This window comes from Ptychodera flava (genome assembly GCF_041260155.1).
Source record: "Ptychodera flava strain L36383 chromosome 23 unlocalized genomic scaffold, AS_Pfla_20210202 Scaffold_23__1_contigs__length_28996876_pilon, whole genome shotgun sequence".
NCBI classification, from domain to species: domain Eukaryota; kingdom Metazoa; phylum Hemichordata; class Enteropneusta; family Ptychoderidae; genus Ptychodera; species Ptychodera flava.
Genome location: NW_027248277.1, coordinates 24,777,891 through 24,791,797, shown reverse-complemented (window position 1 = coordinate 24,791,797; position 13,907 = coordinate 24,777,891).

Here is a 13,907-nt window from a genome sequence, read left to right as displayed (position 1 = left end):
AATGACAGTGTCGCTTTAAGATATAGCCGTGGAAAATAATGGGAACATCAATTGCTTTACATCGCACACGATGTTTTGATTTTGCATTTTCATTGTATATCATATAGTTAAATATTTAATTAATGAAAGAAACAACACTTTTTAGCTGCAACTCAAGTCTCATTAAATAATTTTGTTTTGTGATATTCATTGCATACGTAATTGCTGTCGTACATTTTGACATATACGTGTTTTAAAATAGTGGAGGAAGTTCTGAAAGATATGAACTGTAAACTATAAACACCCTGAAAGGTCAAAAAATAAACCGCATATATTATTCCGTATCATGCAAACACCTCCTATTTCAGTTAACATCTTGGGTTGTCAAACGTTGGTGAAAGTTATATAACTGTAAGATAAAGTCCGTAATATGCACTGTGCAAAGCTTAACACATTTTTACTAATCAGTTAATTAAATGTTAAAGGCACGTAGTTTTCACGTTAGCTTGTTTTTAGCACTTGTGTTCGGTGTCAGTGGAGTTAGTTTACTTCCCATGTTGACATACTAAGAACTACAGCCCTAACATGCATACTCTGCATTGTTATTGTGTACAATTAAATTGAGACTTTATACAACAGAACAATAGGCAGCTCGTTACGTCAAGTATGTTTTTATTGTGTACTTTATATTAATGTGATCTTTGACTGATCTCTCATCACTCTATGTTCACCTGCTTGTCAATTTGCATGTATGTATGTATGTATGTATGTATGTATGTATGTATGTATGTATGTATGTATGTATGTATGTATGTATGTATGTATGTATGTATGTATGTATGTATGTATGTATGTATGTATGTATGTATGTATGTATGTATGTATGTATGTATGTATGTATGTATGTATGTATGTATGTATGTATGTATGTTTGTATGTATATATGGTGTATGTATGTATGGGTGTATGTATGTATGGGTGTATGTATGTTTGTTTGTATTTACGTATTTATGTATCTGTGTATCTCGGTATGTTTCTATGTATCTATGTATATATCTATGCATGTATGTACGTATATGCATTCGTCTAATGTTGTCTACTCATCTATGGCTCTATTTATTTTTCTGTTTGACTATATATCTAGTATATGTATCTGCCTACCTTTTTGCATTGATTATAATACCGTTTCTTAATAGCTTGATCATGAATTTCCTTAGTGCTATCGTTATATTGCCTTAGGTAGTGTCTCTACGAATCTGTTCATGGTGAAAGTTGATAAATACTTTAACGTTATGTATTCTCAGTTTTTATGAAATATTTTATTGTGAAGAGCGCATTAAATTTTAGCCACCCCTTTGCTCTGACTAATAATTAAACCTTCGCAGTCGGGCCCTTCCTATTATTTACTATTTAGAGATATTGCCGAGGCAGTACTGTGATCGCGTATCAAGTTACTGGGCAGTTCTCTATTGTGACATTGGCCATACTTCTGATGGTCTCTGCTACAAGTGCGTAAATTTGGCAGAAAAAAACATGATCATTAAGGATTCTAGTGCAGCAGGAAATTGTTACTGTATAATAATGATAGAAATACTTAATTTTTATCATTAGTATTCATAGCGTTTTTACTGTCGCTATGACTGTGAAATTTGTACGCATTGCGTGTCTCGGTGAGCGCGCCCTCTGAGGGCAAATCTTTGAAGAACAAAGAAGTACCTATCAAGTTTTGTCGTCAATATGAAAGCTGCGTTGCAATGACACGTTTTGCTATAAATAGCCATGTACGTACTAGTTAGGTCCACTCTGATTACTCGAATTACCGGAGAGGCAACCACAGACAGCGAAGGATTCAACTTCTGCAGAAAGACTTCACACTATACCGGTGATTGTTCTCCTTTATCAAATTCTGCGAACGAGAGACAGCCATCGTCGCGATAGAATAACTCGTCGATGTGTTCGTCTGACGAGACGCAAAGGTAATATAGGTGTTACAACAACAACGCTATCGACGGAGAGAGGACAACATGATTTCAATATTACCAGTTTTCTTTGTCATCCAGTTGTGTTTTCAAACTGACGTAGCTGATGCATTACGAGTTGGACCTGTTGATAAGAACGACCCACAAGCATGTGACAGTAAAACAGCAGGTAAGGTACTTTCAAAGAACATATCGGAGTGTATGTTATTAATTAAACAACGATTTGTCTTTTTCTCTTCATGGAAAGTGAGTAATGAGCCAATAACACCTGACAAAATGCTTGATATATATTCAGTACTTTTACGTATATTGACGTATATGGAACACAATATTAATTGCATACGTAATGTATATCTTTATATATACGTACGTACGTGTATACGTAACGGATTTGACACATGTACAGAATCAGTATATGTGTATACATTGTTGTATATCAAGCATTTTGCCCAGTGTAAGACAATGATTAACTTTTGTATCAAGTTTCTTTCAAAGTCCCTTAAAAACCGATGATATATGAAAAACCTACGTCACACTCCATTCGTTTCAAATGTATGTTACACATCATATTCGTTCAATCCATGATATACAAATTCATATAGTGTAATTTCCTCACATACTGTTGGCACAAAGAACGTACATGGCACAATTTGAATGGTTTCTCAGATCACACCAAAGTTAATTTCTTAGCGTTCATGTTGTTGAATTTTGTTTCCAATAATCTGAAGTTATAGACCAAGAATCAAGTCTTCATTTTATCGCAAATAGCTCCACTTTACTCCAAAATGTTTGGTTTTGTAATCACTTTGTGATGATCACGATACACACGTATACATGTCAATCAAGTACAATTTCGTAATGTTGCTGACTAAGCTGTTTTAGCATGTCGTTAAGAATGCCAAATATCAGTGATAGCTAGGATGGTCGTGTTTCCTAATGCAAGTACCGAATTTAATCGTCATGTGTAGATACCGGTATATTACATTGTCTGCATTATGTATGTATTTCCTTCTCAGAGACAAACAGGTGTATCGATGTTGTTCTGGATTTATGCAAATGATAGCAAATGCATAGGTATGTAACTTGAAAGAGCGATAATGTCTCTGACATGATTATAGTTTTGAGACGAACGACAAGCGCTTGTGTAAACTATTGTAATTCTTGGGAGCATGCATTTACCGAGAACAATTGTTAAAATATAGAGACTTTTTAAAAAATTAATTTAGAAAATAAAGAATACCTGTATTAATTTTATTACTTAACAGGCATTCCAATGATGGTTTTAATGATAGTTTATATTACAAAAGGGTTACAAAATTTATGTATCGAAATGGTTAGATAAACATCACAAGTACTCCACTGGAAGAAAGAAAATGTTCACATTTCAAAAATGAATAATGTACCATTGCAGAATGTGCATAAGTTCAAAAAGTTAATGTTTTTTTCCTTTGAATCAACAGCAAATCTCCGAATCTTTCAAGTTCAAAGACTTTGTGTTATCAATAGCAAAAACGTAATGTTTTGTAATAGCGTTTATTAATAGACCCCTTGATATATGATGTAGTCAAGTAATCTATGTAACCATGGATTTCTGTTATAAGCTCCACAATTTAATCGATGAACTCAAATGATAATTTTAATAAATGTAGTCCTATAAAAGTGTGTAATTTCATTTCGCTTTTCCTTTCTCCATCTTTTTCTGTTCTATTTTTTTCAGTTTGTCGTTTGGGCTGTTAACAAGTTGCTAGAATTGAATAGACATGCGTGTAGGCCTCTACAAATATCTCGTTGTAATTACAGTGTTTATCAAAAACAATATTTAGAGTCACTTCCATAACAGAACCACCTGTCCTGTAATGCAGGGTGTTTTGTTCGTGAATTTAGGAGAGAATATACGGATATTTGTCAAGACCATAATGTACCAATATTTGACTCTTCATTATGTTGTAAATTACACAAAACGACACAGTGTGTTAGGAGCATGGAGACACAAATTTAATTACATGTACTATAATTTTTTTCACAGTTTGAAGGGAAATGTAGATTAATGTCATTCTCGATATGGTTTTGATGTAAAGTAAAACGCAGGCGAGCGAGTAACATAGCACATTGCAAATTCTATATTTTGTTTGAGTGTGCAGATTTTCGTTTCAGGTGACAAGTACTTTAATTGCTAAAAAGGAAAATATGTGGTGACCAACATAAGTGTGAAAGCGCAATCCATAAAAACGAAATCATTTGCTGTTTGAATTAAAATTACAGAAGAGCAAACTTGAAATGACTTTTACGTAAATATTCATTTATGATAAAAACATGCAATTTTTATCGACAAAATTGTATTTTTTTTCTTTATTTGTTTGCATTTGCCGATCAGATTCTTAATCATTTATTCAATTTATTTGTTAACTCTTGTGATCTGTTTGTTTGTTCGTTTCTTTATTTGTTTATCTAGTGTGTCCAAAAGGCACATATGGCAACGGGTGTGAGGAAACCTGTAATTGTCAAAGTTATGAACGATGTTATCATGTTCATGGATGTATGTGTCCTGTTGGAAAGTGGGGAGATCAGTGTCAAAACAACTGTCAATGCTACTCACGTGCTACATGTGACAGATACACTGGGACGTGTTCATGTGAACCAGGCTGGATTGGAGACGCATGCATAGACTGTGATGAAACGAAAGTTTATCGTGGCAAAAACATCAGCTATTGCATTGACAAATGCCTACACTGCTTTAATGGTGCATATTGTAATATAAATTTACTTGAAAATTGCCACTGTACCCCTGGCTGGACAGGAACAGATGCAATGTTTTGACTCCTGTAAAATGTTACTCTGATTTCGACAATGTTATGTGTAGAAACAACAGTGAGTGTGATGACTTTCATCTCTGCAATTTAAACACCTGTAAGTGTGACTGGTGCGCCCCAGGTTACAGAGGGGAACATTGCAATCTGCCGTGTGAGTATGGCAAATATGGATATGATTGTAAATATTCGTGTTCTGATGTGTTGTGGATCTGAAAAGTGCCATCACATCACCGGGAACTGTACAACATGTCCTTATGGTTACCATGGTAAAAACTGCAATAAAAAGTGTCCCACTGATCACTATGGTTACAACTGCCTGGAGAAATGTCAATGCAGTGAAAAGGTGATTTGCGATCATCAAGTAGGATGTACCTATGGAGAGGATCGCACAACATCAATGCCATGTAAGTGATACAAAGGTCAATGAAAATTGTTTGACAGTTGTTTTTAGATATGTGAACTTGAATCCCTCTAAAACTTCTCTTTCATTTATATAAATTTCCAAACTCCAGAGTTGATTTCGGTGAAGCTGTTTTTATCACTTTTAGTTTTGTTTCCGCCAATAAACATGAGAAACAGACGAAAAAGATTCATGCGAGAGCAATACCTTTGTAAATGTAACAACTTAGCTCGGTTATTGAATCTATCTTTTTGAGATTGGGGATTTGGCCGAGCGGTTTTGTCTATGGCTTCTCCGCTAGGTGACTGGGTACCATACGTTGTATGTATTTCTGTTTTCTATCAATTAACAATATGAACATTTTATTCATAGTAAAGAATGTAGCTTTTCAAAAGTAATTGTTTACAATTGACGATCTGTCTGGACCGTGTTGAAAATAACACTGTATCTATGACATAGTCAAGAAACAAAACGCAAATAGCAGTTTTCTAAAATATTCAGTGCTGGAAAATTATAAATATGACAAATTGACATTAGATATGATACCTTTGAAAAGTTCTCTGACCAATTTATGTATAATGCCTGCTCTGATAAGTAATGTCTCGCAGACTGTATACATATAGTATACCTGACACATCTGTTCTCGCAATCCAAAATTGTAAAGGATTCTACAACACCACTTTCATGTAAGTGACAAAGTCAATGAAAATTGTGTGACAGTCACTGCTTTTTAGATAACTAACTTTAATTCCTGCAGCGGTACTCTTTCTCTGACATAAATTTCCATACGGCAAAGTCGACTTCAGTAAGGGAGTCATCATTATTTACGGCCTTGGAGGGTCGGAAGAATGTGAGGGGGGTCACTCAAAAAAAATGAAAGCTACAGGGGATGCTCAAAATGAGGAAAGAAAGAAGGGGGTTAATCAATTTTTTTGCGCAAAAGGAATTGAAAACACCTCTCAGATTGCACTATTTCACAAATCAATTTTTTTCAAATTTTCCATGCGAGAGGGGGGGGGGGCTCTCGCACCCTCCCCGTTTGGTGTTTCTAACCTATTTACTAGTAAATACTGTAGAGGGGGAAATTATTCACGGGGTTAAATTTTCGTGCGGCGGCAAGTACGCTAAATTAAAACGCCGCCAATATTGTTTACACGGACGTCATGAGCTTGAGTAGGGGTCATTTGGGGGTCACACCTCACTGCTTACACTCACAACAAGCACTACACAACACACGCAAGCAGGACGACACAAAGTAAATGACATTCAACATTTTGCTCTTTATTTATTACATATTAAAATTGTTACTCTACAGAGAAATACAGACTAAATAGAGATACAAAAAAGTAAGACAATAAGCTATCACTTAAGTGTGCCGATAATGTAAAAAACACTGCTCACTCAGTGACAGTTCACATTTATGAAAACAAGATATCGTTTTACAATGTTATCAAATCTGGCAAAAATTCTTCAAAGAAACTCAAGAACTTATGGTAAAAATAAAATATCAGATACTGATAACAAGCAAGCTGACCCTGTATTGTTGGATGTTGATTATAGCGTAAGCTTTTATATCTTCATATTACCGTGCTTTGAATTTCATTTTCTTGATGTAATCTTTTTCAATCGTCATGAGATAACCGATGATAATCTGCCAGTGTACACAATGCCATGAAAGGTTGTTCTTATTGCTGTATTTTTAAAGGTTTACAAATACATTTCTTGATATTCAACTTTTCTAGATGGAAGAGCGGTCCAGTCAAAGTTTCTGTGTTAAAGATGTGGTTACTCAAATTCTTCAGAGTTGGTAGGGAGGTTCCTAGAAATTTCAGAGTTTCCGATGAAATTCCTGTGAAACCCCCTGCGTAAATGACAACGCATCCCTTAACATTAAGTTTTATCACTTTAGTTTTGTTTCAGTCAGAGAAAATGGCAATGTATTACTGTATGTTCTTAGTTACTTTATACATTGGAGAGAAAAGGCTAAATATAAATACGTGTTCTATAATTTACCTCCTGTTAAACATCGTAATGTATATGAACATTATTGATTGTAAAGAATGGTAGAGTTATAACCTTTTAAAATCTATCTACGGCCTGCTGAGATGTATGTGAAATATCCTCAACGTCAAACACATTTTATATGGCTTCGACATCACTTAGCTTATCAACAACCATTTGAAGCATTTTTATAGTCGACAATTGACTTCCTATGTTGATCTGAATTACATTTGTTTTACGTACGTAGTTGTCATTACGATTGTAAATGTTACAATTTTGTATCAATTGATCATCTATCTGGTCCTGATTTCCCACGTTGATATAACAATGTACCTACAACATATAATCTGAGTCTAAATGTCCTATAGTAGCTTTTGGCAATGTTCAGTGATGGAAAGTCATAGAAACGACAAATGGACATTTGATATAGTAACTTTTAAACGTTAGTGATAAATAGTATCTTGCATACAGTATACCTTGTTATACTAAGTACCATAACAAGGTATACAGTACGGAAGTATAAATTACCATTTCGCATAAATAGAACGGAACCTTAAAAAAATTCCAACCATTAATCTCTATGTCAGATCCAGACCGATTGTCCACTCTTTGTAAATATGTTTCAAGCTCTGACCACTTAGTGACCATTAACATCAGAATCAAATTTATCCCCTCAATGAATAAAAAGTTCATGTATAACATTCTTACCCTCTACAAACTATACTTTTTTAATACAGATAGTACATCACCGACACAAAACTCTGAAGTTACTCTGCAGAGACAATCAGACCATGCAGACCTGGTGACAAATGGTCACCACAGCACACAAAAGTCTGAAGTTACTGTGCAGGGACAATCAGACCATGCAGACCTGGTGACAAATGGTCACAACAGCACCTCAAAACAGATAAAAGGATTGGAAAGCAGAATAAGTGGCGATCTCGATGACATGGGCGATAATCTCCAATTGATTATTGGCAATGGTCTATTTCTTGTGTTCCTGAGTATTGCAAATGTTATAGTCTGTATAGTGTGTCATCGAAAGAAAAAGACAGCATTGAATAAGAGGTGAGATACGAGATTGTAGTTCTGACTGTTAATGTTGACTTAAAGATCATTACAGTGTACATCATGCGATTGTTATGCCCTAAAATCGTAAAGTTTATATATGTAGCAGAATATGAAATTTTGGTATGTTGACCACTGGAGATGATTCTTTGATTGTAGGTCGGGCTATCACAAGTAACTTTAGATGGAGCTGCATGTTGCCAACAAAGTTTTTTGGGGATATTGCTCATCTATGATAACACGAAATACTATACAATTTCAACAGCAAAAAGACTCAGTTTATTATGGTAGCAATAGTTTATTCTAAGGATGTAGGGTTGTGTATGTGGGGTAAAAAACTTCAATTTTGGTGTATGGTGTAAATGATAAAATTAATTTAAAATAAAAAACTTGACACTATTTTCTGAAATGTAATATTTCACTTGAAACAAGAGTATATGTAGAAAAAAACAGACTGTTTTATTTTGCATTGTCTATCCTTATTCTGTAATGGCATGGGTTGAGAGACTGACACCCTTTAAAAGGGATTTAAACGTGATCAGCAAAATTCAAATGTTTCTTTTTCAAATTGTAAGAATTTATTGCCAAAACAAAATGGTCATTTTGTTATAAAGCATTTAAAGAACATAATGTGAAAATTTCAGAAATTTTTACCCGGCCAGAGTGGAATTAAATTCTTTGGAAATCTTGAGTTTAGGAGAGAGAAGAAGCTAGTAAATTAGGTGATTTGCATATGTGCATACATTAACACTTCTTTATCACGCATCTTGTGACTCCTTGGCAAGCTAAAAGGTAAACCCAAGGTGCTGTTCTGACAAATGGTCGCCACAGCACCTCAAAAGAAATTAATTACAAGTGAATGAATATTTCCAAAAAAGTGATTTTGAGCTAAATACGCTGTGTTTGTGGAGCGCCCTCTTAAACCAAGACGGCAAAGCAGCTACGAAAGTTCGACCGATACATTTTATCCGATGAATTTGCCCGGTGGATCAGTTTAATTGACTTATATGATAAACAGTGTAGTACTACGCTTGACCAGTACCCAAACTGCACTGACACTTGGCCTACTTTTACAAAATTATGGTGTTACGCCAATGTCTTGAATGGTCTTCCAAATTGTGCTCACAGCAAAAGAAAGCCATCCTAGCACAATGTATTATCGTGACGCTTCTAACTATTGCAAATTATTATGGCTTCTGGTGGACGTTCCAGTAGACCAAATCACCATGAAAAGCACACTTCGTTTTCGCCTTTTTGTCTGTGTTTGAGTAATTGGAAGTGGCCAGGGCGATTTCTTACTAGGGTAATTAAGTCTGTTACCTTTAAAGGTACTTTTGTTAAAATAAGTTAGATGAATTCGGCACCTGCATTTGATTCAGTTAATGAATAGTAATTTCAAGCAAAGCTTTGTACAGTCATCAACTTTCTTTAGTTAACATTCTATAAGCTTAGATTCATATAGCTGCTGACAACCCCTTTATAACAGTTTCTCACTGCATTGCACGAAATGTACAGCGGGAAATTGCAGTAGTCTCTACGGTTGGTGTTTAAGACGGGAACATCATTTTCAAGTCCGATAGCGAAACAAGATTCGGTATTACGATCTAAGGAAACAAATCGGATATCCCATCTTTGTGTAACGAAGTCTTCTAAGTTTACTACAAACGATGAGGGGGTCACAGATTATTTTTTCAGACACAAGTTCGACACTGGTGATATATACCGAAGCGCTGCTTCATTGTTGAATACTGAATATCGGAGGATAAAAATGGAATTGTTGAGAGGGTATTCATCGATGAAAATTTATGCAAAGAAAGGACGTTGCGATCAGGAGAACATTCACGGCAGTCTAAGAGATTCAGAATCGATGAAACATGGGTAAACGAAAGTAAGAGAACGACAGCTGTTGAGTCCAACCTTCCGGAAGCAATCCCTAATTATGTGTTTCCTAAAGAACTTGACATTCAACTCAAGGCAAGAGAGAGGTGGACGAGTTAAAAGCAGAATCAAAATGTGTACAGAAAGCTATCGGCGATGTTCCTCGCTTTCAAGAGTTCCGACCCGAAGACCACTGGGACTGAGTCATATGCAACCGAGTCATACATGTGATAAATGTCCAAACGGCCGCTGTATATCGGCGAAAAAAGTGTACGGTTACCTAAACCATAGAGATCATATTAATGAACAAACATAATTAAAAAAAAACTTTTGAAAACAATATGATGATTAACAAAATTAGGTAGACAATAAGTTCATTGATATTGACATACATAAGAAGTTTTTTAATGTTGTTAACTCCATTTTCGAGCGATAGACTGAGGCCAGTTTGATTAATTCAGAACAAAAACTGTTATTAGATGAAGACAATTGGTAACCAGCATCGCAGCTGCATTTTTAACCGCAGAGATAAGCATTCTGAAAACTGATTTCCAAGGTCAAGTCCAAGAAAACCTAAGAAAGAAGGAAAAGAATTTTCAGACGATTCTCCAAAGTTACCGTCAACGACATCAGAAAAAAAAAACGACACAACATGTGCATGAGCTATTGGAAAGCAACACCAAATACAATGTTGGCCTAACAGTGTCGTCCAGATCATGAAACGATCTCGACGAAAGTAGAATCGCAAACTAAGCCCGCAGAAAGAAACTGTATGTAAAGAAACTCAATGCGAGGAATGTATCAACACCAACGCCCGTTGCAACTACAAGTAGTATGATTGCCTATCAACATTACCCAAAATTGATGTATCCGCTGCCATATTATTACTATGGTAATACAACATCACGTTTTTCAACTCCAATACAACATTTCTGCTGTCCCCACGTACCGGTAGCAGCAGAGCAATGACAGGCATGAAATTTAAGAGTCCACTGCAGATTATCACCGTATGGATGCAAAATCACCAAGTTTACTAGAAACAACCAAGCTTGTTCATCCTCTACCACCTGAGTTACAACCATCACGGCAACCACCGCTGCTGTCGTAACAAGCTCCAACAAGTATTTCTGTTATGGCACTACTTCAAGAAAGTAAAACGTGCCAAAGGGGAGAGCAGCGAATTACAAATGTACATTTGTTTCATCGCATCACTGATTGACTGTGGAATTTGCGGCTGTTTGAACAAAGTCTCGCTTATCGTTCAACGTGGTTTGAAAAAATATATGATCATCGGATTTGTTCAACATTTAAATGATGCCTATACTGACAACATACAGACAGACACAAGTGTTGGGGGTCAAGGTCAACAACTTTATTCCGATGTTGACAGGCTATGAGCCGATTTCCGCCACTCTAGGCGTAATAAGATACATATTCAAAGACGAAAAGCAGAAAGAAAGAAAGAAGAAGAAGAAAGAAAAAAAAATTCAATTGCAAGCCAGTAGGATAGGGAGGGAGGGTGGGGGAACGCTCTTAGGGCGAAGCCAGTACTGATTAACTATTAAGTGGCCTCGTCCGGAGACCGTCCCACTCACAGCCTCGAACCCGGCCCATTTAAACTACAATAAAACAAGTATTATTGTTCACTTCAGCACATTAGTTTAGTGTTTCTTGTTTCTTATTTTTTTGTTAAATCAATATAGGCCTATAGGAAAACGTGTTTTAAATATGTTGTTTGGGAATATAATCTCTCATTAACGAAATCTCCTTGGTTTATCCTCCACCCCAATTTACGGGAACTTGTGTAGGTGGAACTGCCTGGTTTCGTTTGGGCAGATTCCTTTTGTTTTGTTATGTTACTGTGACGACCGATATTACAATTACCCCTACCTTTAACCGCACTCATTGATCTTTGTGTTTTTTATCTGTCACTCAATCAAGTACGCGGATATAATGGTGAGATGCCAAACTGCAAGGCTGGCATCATTTCGCTGTAAGATGTTCTTCATTTGTACGACAGCAGGACAAATAGAGACCTTAGAAAATAATTTTGCCTCAGAGACTTTGTTATTATTGGTCTCTTCTGTTCACAGGTGACTGTTTTGGCATTGTCTTCCCGTACATTTGACAGATGTTTTGCATGTCACCCATAGTAGCAATACAAACTCTTGTACCGTGTTAACCCACATTCCTCCACAGATACATCAATGATACCACTACAGACCCAAGAATAGAAAGGGAATCATTTAAAATGACAGTTGAGAAGAGTTCAATTGCAGGTTTGTATGTGGATGCCTATAACTATACGTTAATTAAAAAAACTGTGATTTGAATTTAATTTGAATAGTAGTAGAATGCGTGACAGTTACATAACAAACGAATTAAATCATCAGCACACTTATTAATACTTTCTTATAGTTTATTCATGATATAATTTTCTCTTTCGAAAAAGAGAGACCTGCTGCGTGCGATACCTTTAGAATTATTATGCCAATCATTGTGTTATATCATGTGTTCGTGGAGTAACATATGACGAATACTGTCATTATGCAATTACTTTTTCAATGACTTATAAATTGTCAAAAACTGTGCAGATACGTATACAAATACGGAATAAAAACGAACGTCAAAGCCAGTAACTATTTAGAGTTTTGAATAGGTAGTCACTGTACCTTCAGTTCATTAAGGGGCATTTGAAGATGAATATATTCTAGATTAGGAGCATTTAACAGTAAATTCGTTATAGTTATTTATAGGGCTTGTATTTAAATATCAATCAATATTTAAAAAATGTAAATGAAAATTTTCAGTTTCTATCGCTTTCAATGAATAAACATCGATTTCAAACTTTGTTATTTCTGAATCACTTGAGTCGAAATATCGAACTTTAAAAGCAATCGCTATATTGCCCATTACAATTTTGAATGACATTAATTGATCCTGAAAACGTCTTCTATCTTTATTGTCACTTATTTTCAGTTCAAACTGATTGGCAGCAAATACTCGGGGTAACGGAGACAAACAATGGACAACAACGGCATTATGAATCACTTTCCAATTCCATGACACATGTGTATCAGCCATTAGTGAGGGAATCTGGCCAGCAACGAGACAATGGTGAGTATGATTCAGATCATACGTAAATGGAAATAACCTAGAGTGGTTGTGTTGGTGAATCTTTAGAATAATTATGCCAATCACTGTGTTACATTATGTGTCTGAAGACAAAGAAATGTACTATATGAGAAATATTGCCATACTGCATTTATTTTTTCAACAACGTATAAAATGTCAAAAACCTGTGCAGATATGTAAATGATTTAGAGAAGGTTGGTGAAAATTACCTGGTAATGAAAAAGCCGAGTCACATTGTATTTAATGTTTTGTGTAGGAAGTCAATGTACCTCCAGTTCAATGACTGGCAGGCAATATTGACAAAACACAAAATACACTTTGGACTTTTGAGATTTTGAGAACCTAAATAATTGGAATTGAAATATTGAACTCTTAAATCTATCGTTACGTTGCCGATTACAATTTTAAACTATATTGTCAATGATCCTAAAAAGTTCTACCATCTTTGTGTTCACTTATTTTCAGTCCAGGCTAGTATACAGCAAATTCTTGATGTAACGGAGACAAACAATGGACAACAACGCCATTATGAGCCACTTTCCAATTCAGTGACACATGTCTATCAGCCATTGGTGAGGGAATCTGACCAGCAAAGAGACAATGGTGATTATTATACAAATAATTCACACATGAAAATAACCTTTAATAATCGGTCCC